The following is an 8,686-nucleotide window of genomic DNA, read 5'->3' as shown; positions in this document are numbered from 1 at the left end:
TATGTATAAAACTTCTTGGGGAACTATTATAAAATTTTATTAAAAGACATTGAAAAAAATAGACTGAATATTGATTGAAATACTACCAAAAAAGTTCCAGTTTTTACAAATACAAATGTAAACTTATAGAATTAATACTATTTTCAACTCAAGTGTAAATTGCCCTTAATTCTCAACATTCTTAACATTTAAGAATGCTAGTTATTTAACTTTTTATTATAGAAGTAAAAAGACTTACTCGAAAAAAAATATTGACTGTTTTCAACTAGAATAGTAGCAATGGAGATGAAGGGGAAGGGGAAGATTTGAGAAATGTTCTCCAACTATAGAGTCAGGATTCGAGGCTTGAATAAGGAGAATTCTATTGTTTTGTTGTTACTGTATTTGAAATTTCAATAAGAGAGATGACCTTTCACCTCTGAAAAAGCTTCAAGTTAAATATATATTACAGACTTAAATGTCAAATTCACTTTGTGTCAAGCCTGTGCAATCTGATCTCAAACTATTTTTTTGAGGGTTGAGCTGCTGATGTGGATAAGATTGCCTAGGACCAAGTTTACAGTGAGATGAAGAGACCTAGAAACAAGACTTGGGCTATTGGGATATCTAATATCCTATAGAAGAAAACCTGGAAGGAGAAAGAGAAGAGGAACAACAAGAAAGGTAAGAGCATCCAGGAATGAAAGGGAATTTATTCAAGAAGTAAATGTTGCTGGTCATGGAAGTATATACCTGTAATCCCAGCACTCAGGAGGCTGAGGCAGAAGGACATGAGGTCAAAGGCTGCATAGACTCTCTCAACTCACTTCTTCTCCCTGTCACCCACACAAAAAGTGTCAGATCCTTGCTAAAATCAACACTTACTCATCTAGTGAGATGAGCACATAAAATTTTTTTTAAGTCTTAAATTTAACGATGTGGAAGATTTCAACAACCTTACCTACTTTTTTTGGGGGGGGGACCAGTACTGGACTTGAACTTAGGGCACAGTACATTGTCCTGTCTCTTTTTTGCTTGCAGCTAGTGCTCTGCCACTTGAGCCATAGCTCCAGGCTTTCTCATGGTTAACTGAAGAGTCTCACTGACTTTTCTGCCTGGACTGGCTTCAAACCTAGATCCTCAGATTGCAAGGTTCGGAATAGCTAGGATTACAGCATGAGCCAACAGTGCCTGGCTTCCATAATTATTTGAGGTAGTGATGGCAAAGACCAGACAAAGTAGAGGTGAAGAAAAGAATGTGGAAGTGCCAAAAAACGAAGTTGACTTTGTAGGTGAAGATAGGAATAAGGGAGTAAAGGAAATATAGGTCAAACGTGGGTTTCATTCTGTTTGGGTTAAGTGTGAAGAAATTAGAGCGTGCTGAACAGATGATGGGAAGGATTTAGCTGAAAAAGACTAAGTAGCCATAAACACATTGAATTGATGTGTACATCCCAAGACAAGTAAAAGAAGGCACCAAAGCTCCAGTGCAAGCATTAGCTTTAAACAGATATAGTTTTGCCACCTTTTCTATAAACCATAAGTCATACTGTGGCTGGGAAGGTTGCTCAGTGGTAGAGTGCTTGCCTTGCATGCACGAGGCCCTGGGTTCGATTCCTCAGCACCACATAAGCAAAAAGAAAAAAGCCAGAAGTGGCGCTGTGGCTCAAGTGGTAGAGCACTAGCCTTGAGCTGAAGAACTGAGGGACATCGTCCAGGCCCAGAGTTCAGGCCCCACAACCGGACCCCCCCCCCCCCATAAGTCATACTGTTTTCTGGTATGGTTACTTAACACTTATGATAGTAATCTATACCACGTGGCACTGACAGGTTACCATTCTACTGCTTTGAGGGTTTCAAGAAGTAGAGCTAGTTTAAAATTGGAAGAACAGACTTGATTTAGGGGAGAACAAGGAGAAAGGAGAAAACAATCATTTCTAGGAAAGTATTCAAAAGAAATCCTCATAGCTGTAAAGAGTACTTTATAATGAGCTGGGAGAGAAGATAGCAGGGAGTAATTGTTCTGGTTACTAATAAAGACGTGAAGGAATTCACTTTATTATCTGTGCCCTTCAATTCTTAGAGGTGAACATGCTTTTCTTCTGATATGCAAGGAAGCTGAGTTCATCTCAAAGGGTCCCACAGAACAACCTTCTTTGCACTTGAAAGGAGCTAAAAATCATGAACCGTGGATGTCAACAAGCCTAGGGCAGCAAAAGGAAAAGGAATGAAAGTCATCTTGTACCATAAAGAAATAGAGCCCATTTGTGTAACCTGTGATTAAAGAGCTATTCATCATTAGAGATTAAAGGAAGTTTATTAGGTTGAGTATATTCAAGAGATTGGAGAATTGAGGTTACCAGTTATTTTCAAGAGAAGACAAAGAAACGCATTTTATAACCACTCTCATTGCCTTACTCTTCTTTCTGACAAGAAAAATATCTACTGGGTCCACAAACTCAAAGAACTGCTCTGACCTCATTCAGTTATATGTTCCTTAGATTGGCTTTGTCAGTAGCTTATATTCATTATTATCAAGCCCATACTACACAAGTTTTTTGTCTATTATATAGGGTTTTTTTTTTTTTTTCTGTGACGAAATAAAACACACGTACTTAGGACTGACACCTAACCAACCCATGCAACCTAAAACACTGTTTCTTAGATTATTCACTTGTTGAAGTTAAAATAGAGCTCTGGGAAAGATGACTAGTTGACTTGTTATCTAAATGAAATAATCCATCAAGAAATAGAAAAATTCCTGGGGTGGAGAGAGAATGGTGAAAGGGGTTACTCTAATTGAGATGTATTGTACACATAAATTGACCTATTAAACTGAAAACTCTTCTTACAACTGTTCAAAGTGAAGAATTTTAAGAGAGAGGAAGGAAGGAAAGAAGGGTTCAAAATTGCAAAATAAAAATGAATGTATTGATTTCAATTGAGATATCCTCTTGTTTATATTTTTCTTCTTGAGAACGTTATGCAGGCTAGCCACATGCTCTGGGTCTCAAACAATCCTCCTGCCTCAACTTCCTGACAGCTGTGACTACAGGCAAAATGCCATCACATCTGCTAAAGAATATTTTATATTAAAAGTTCACTTCTTCCAGGTGCTGGTAGCTCACGCCTATAATCTCGCTACTCAGGAGACTAAGATCTGATGATCAAGGTTCTAAGCCAGCATAGCAGAAAAGTCACTAAGACTTTTATCTCCAATTAACCAGCAAGTGGAGATGTGACTCAAGTGCCAGAGCACAAGCCTTGAGCTAAAAAGCCAAACAGTAGCATGAGGCCCTGAATTCAAACCTTTGTACCAGCACATACACACACACACACACACACACACACACACACACACACACACACACACACACACACACACTTCTTCCCTAGCAAATATTTACCCCTGAACTACTAAATATGTAAATTGTATTTCTGAGGAATTCCTAAGAATAATGTCAGCTAATTATTATAAGATAGATGAAGCAATGACAAAACAGATTTATCTATGAATAGTAAGGCAGTGCTACTATGTGAAGCTCAGTCTTTGGATAGTTAGAGGTGGAATGATAGCGAATAGCCATATTTACAAAGATGAGGTGATAAGAGCCTTTTGCAGTCCAGCTACTGAATAGTTATAACAACTACATTTTTCCTGGCAAGTCAAAAGCTAGTAGTGTGCAACCAGAGCCCAAGATGCTGAGCATCAAGTGAAATGAGCTATGAAGCATGTGAAATCTTGGTGAATAGGCATCATCTGAATAATCATCTCTTTTTTTAAGAGGTAATACATAAACTTAGCATAAAAAGTCAAAGTATGCAAGATTATATATATAATTATTGTATATACTGTATACATATTGTATGTATATATATCTATACTATATATGTAAGTGGGTAGATGCATAGAGTTTGCCTGTAACCACTGTATACTAGTCATCCAGTTATCAAAGATACATACTATTAGCTGTTATTTGGGCATCCTTTCAAAGATGATTTGTGCAGTGTTTTGTCACTTTTTAAATTTGATGAGTCCAATGGATTCTGGCAGCCCAGGCCTGTAATACTAACTATATCTCAGGTGGCTGGGATCTGAGGATCTCGGTTCAAAGCCGGGCCAGGCAGAAAATTCTGTGAGACTCTTACTCCAGTTAACCACCAAAAAAGCTGAAAATGGAACTATGGCTCAAATGATTAAGCACTAACCTTGAGCAAAAAAGCTCAAGGACAGCCCCCAGACCCTGAGTTCAGAGTGTGTATATGTGTGTGTGCATGTGCACATATGAATTGATGAGTCCTCTGTACTTGAGATGTTGACAGTTTTCTATCTGCTATGAACGCATGTTCTGAGGTCAATGATTCTAAATTGAGAGGGAAAGGAAAAGGAAACAGAATAGAGAAATGAGACTTTGTATCTCAAAAACAAAAGACACTAGAGGAACAAAAAGGCATGAAAGGAAAAGAAGAATCTACTATGATATTTTGAAGAACAATTAATTCCCCCTCTAAAACATAGTTTAGTTAGAAATTAACTTTAAGCTTCATGTTTTCTTTTTCCATATATTTCTTCCCAAGGGAAAAAAAAAGCATACATAAATCTTTTAAAGTCCCAAGAACGATTATAAATAAGCATATAGTAACATGGAATTGGAAAGAAGCAGATCAAAATATAACACAAGACTTCAGAGTCAGGCAGTTAATAAAATCTTAGGAGGGAGGGTGAAGGAGGGAGCAATGGAGGATTCCAAGTACTTTCTAGATTTCCCTTTGTCTTTATTTTCACTCTCTTCCTAAAATTAATCTCAGTACAGTAATAGATTATTTGTATATAGGAGAGAATTTGTGACTTGATATAAGGATGCTATTCCCTAACTAGTCATGTGTAGGGCCAGGAAGCAAAGATTCTCTTCCTTCAACCACCCTACCCCAAGCTATCATAGAGTCCCACCATTAGCATTTCTGAAGAAAGAGTACATCAAACTAAATCGCATGAGGGTGTTAATGACATATCAAATAGATTTCATCCTGGCATTGGGACCCTTTAGCAAAAGAAAAGAGCACTAAAAGCAGAGAAGAGGAGGCAGACTCCTTTTAGACAAGGTGAAGCAGAGGTTCCACAGAGAGGCTTGCCTTACTGCAAAATGACCTGGAATCCATTCAAAATACTATTGCTAGGATTCTACTCCATTTCTAGGATTCATCTGCATCGCTCTGAGGTGGCTTTCTGGGAGACTGAAAATAGCTAAGTTTAGAATAGGAACTGTTTACTGTGAAGTCACATCAACAAACAAATGACTCTCCCCTCACATAAATACACAGAATAGTCAGGCACTGGTGGCTCACGCCTGTAATCCTAGCTACTCAGGAGACTGAGATCTGAGAATCACGGTTCAAAGCCAGCCCCAGCAGGAAAGTCCATGAAACTCTTATCTCCAATAAACCAATAGAAAACCAGAAGTAGCGTTGTGGCTCAAGCAGTAGAGCACTCGCCTTGAGCTGAAGAGCGCAAGGACAGCACCCAAGCCCAGAGTTCAAGCCCCAGGACCAACCAAAAAAAAAAAAAAAAAAAGATAAATATACAGAATAAAGATTCTCTACATGTGGTCATCTCGGTCTGTTTATAGAAAGGCTCTGATGCTGAAATTGCTAAGGGAAAAACAGTGGCACCTTAGGGACCTGATGAATTATGACAGTTCATTTCCCCCTTTTTTCTTAGACATAATATTGCTAAAGGTTTTCATATTAGTTGAGCAGTGAGCAGCTGTATCACTGAGCAAATTAATATAAGGTAATAAGCCCTGTGTTAGACATACACAGACCATGTAGCAACTAACAAGAAACTGGTGGCTCACACCTATAATTCTAGCTATGCAGGAGGCTGAGATCTGAAGATTGTGTTTCAAAGACACCCAGGGCAGAAAAGCCATGAGACTCTTCTCTCCAAATGACCACAAGATAAATAAATAATCAAAAAGTGAAGCTGTGGCTCAAGTGATAGAGCTAGCCTTGAGCACAAAATTTCAGGAATAGCACCAGGCCCTGAGTTCAAGCTCCAGAACTTACACCAAAAAATAAAATAAAATAAAATAAAGTAAGAGGGAAATTAGACAGCCTATGTTTCTTTGGGTCTGGCTCACTTCACTTAATATGAAGTTTTTTCCCAAGTCTTTCCATTTCCTAACAAATGGGGCAATGTCATTCTTTCTGATGGAAGCATATAATTCTGTTGTGTATAAGTACCATATTTGCTTGATCCATTCCACTGAGGGGCATCTGGGTTGATTCCATATCTCGGCTATGGTAAATAATTCTTCAGTGAACATAGTTGTGCTGGTAGCTTTAGTGTGGCCTTGTTTGTGAACATTTGGGTAAATGCCCAGGAATGGGATTGCTGATTATAGGGGAGCTCTATATTTAGAGGAACCTCCATACTGCTTTCCAGAGTGGTTGAACAAGTTTGCATTCCCATCAACAGTGCAGTAGCATTCCCTTTGGTCCACATTCCATCCAGCATCTGTTATGATTAGTTTTCTTTTTTTTTTTTTTGTCAGTTGAGGGGCCTGAACTCTGGGCCTGGGTGCTGTCCCTCAGCTCTTCAGCTCAAGGTTAACGCTCTATCACTTGAGCCACAGTGCCACTTTTGGTTTTTTCTGCTTTATGTGGTGCTGAGGAATCGAACCCAGAGCCTCGTACATGCAAGGCCAGCACTCTACCACTGAGCCACCTTCCCAGGCCTATTATTTTTCTTGATAACTAACTCAGATGAGGAGGAATCTCAATGTAGTTTTCATTTGCATTTTTTCTTATGGCCAGAAAGGTTGACATTTCTTCATGTGTCTATTGGCCATTCTTCTTCAGAGAATTGGCCATTTCCTCTTCAGAAAAGTCTCTAGCCCATTTATTAATGGGGTGGTTGCTTCTTCGAGGATTTGGTTTTGCGTGGTTTATACTTCTAGAATAGTTCCAGCAGGGGATCACAATGGCTCAATAGCTATGCACATATGACCATATACATGATGCTAATCAAAATAAACTCCAAGAAATGGGAACAAGAGGGTTTTTTTCTTCTTCTTTTTTCTAGTGTACTTTTTGCAGTTAATTCTTTTTTTTTCTTTCAGTTTCTCCCTTTGGTTTATCCCCTGTTGTCGGTACCTTTTGTCTTGTATACAAATTTATCTAATCTGGGGATGGGAAGGAGAATCACAGAAATGGTGAGACAAAGGACAAAGGGTGAACCAGTACAACAGTGATACTCACAAGACACTGTTAAAAATGATCTTTACAACTTTTGGGGGGAATGGAGGGGAGGGATAGTGTGAGGAAATGAGGATGTGGGTAACAATGTTCAACAAGAATCCTTACTTATGTAACTATAACCTCTCTCTGTATATCACCTTTACAATAAAAAGGGGGGAAAAAAGAAAGTAACTGCCTCAGCTATGCCTTGAATGTGCTAACTTGAATGTAAGAAAGTAAAGAAAGACCTCCAGCAGACAATATTTGAATACTTAATATTTTGTGCAATGGAACAAAAAAAGTAGACTTTAAAATTTTTACTTTCCTTTTGGAAATGAAAATTCCTGAATAAGCTGCAGAGGTAGATAAATGCTATAAAACATACAGAAGTTTGTGTAAATCACTGATGTGGCTAGAGCAGTCTTCTCAGTTGAATCTTGATAACTATTGCAGCCTTTGCTTTTCACCTGGTCACAGAAGGCATTTCTAACTAATTTTCCAGTCACAGTAACTTTGTGTTCAGCAAGCAGCTCAGATACACATCACTCCTTGACGGGTAGGATGAACTAAGCCTTCATTTCTGAAGAGTCTGGGTCTCTAGCAGTAGTCCTAACTGGACTGTTATGGTGGTTTCGCCTTTGTTCTCCAGTTTCTCCCAATTCCAGGAGGGGAGCTCCAGAAGCATTACAGGACTCTCCTACATTCCAGGCATACTTTTCCTCATCTCCCTGGTGGGGAAACACAATTTCCCCTAGTAGTCAAGATCAATCATTCCAGCAAGTCCAGGAACCCCCTGCTTTGTCTGTTCATTCTTTGGGAGTTCCGAGGGAAGAGATAGACTGCAAACCTCAACTTCTATGGTGTTGTATCCTCTGGTGGAAGCATCTCTTCCTCTGGAATCAAGATCATCAGGAATAGGAAACAAAAAGCTTCCTAGTGGATGGACACACACACACACACACACACACACACACACACGCACACACACACTATTTCTATACTTTCACTCCCTTTAATCCCATACCCGTGAATCATGGCTAGAAACTAAAGAGCCTGCCTATATTATTGTAATTTAGAATATATGTCAAATTGTAGAGGATACCACCTCAGCCAGGTATGCCTGTGTTGCAAGGTAAATCATTCCAGAAGCCACATTTTAAAATATAGAATATTGGAGTCTTTATTATACAGTTAACAGGCTGTAGGCAGCCAGTTGTTACAAAGGCCTGCAGCACACAAATATACAACACAGCTAGGAAACATGCTAAAGAGGAAAGGAATAACAAAAAGAATACCAACAAGCTGTCCAATGGAGAGCTGAATTGGGATGCCATGATGACTGGAGATAAGCCAGGAGACAGGACACAGGACATGATCACACAGACACATGTGGCATGGAGTCCAGCGGCTAGGCTGGTCTGGGCCTAAATAGGTCAGTGAAGGGGACAGATCCTCAGGAAATTCCCAG

The sequence above is a fragment of the Dipodomys merriami genome, unplaced genomic scaffold (genome assembly GCF_024711535.1).
Source record: "Dipodomys merriami isolate MVZ:Mamm:240054 unplaced genomic scaffold, mDipMer1.0.p SCAF_9, whole genome shotgun sequence".
NCBI classification, from domain to species: Eukaryota; Metazoa; Chordata; class Mammalia; order Rodentia; family Heteromyidae; genus Dipodomys; species Dipodomys merriami.
The sequence above is the reverse complement of the archived record's forward strand: the minus strand, read 5'-3'. Positions refer to the sequence as shown.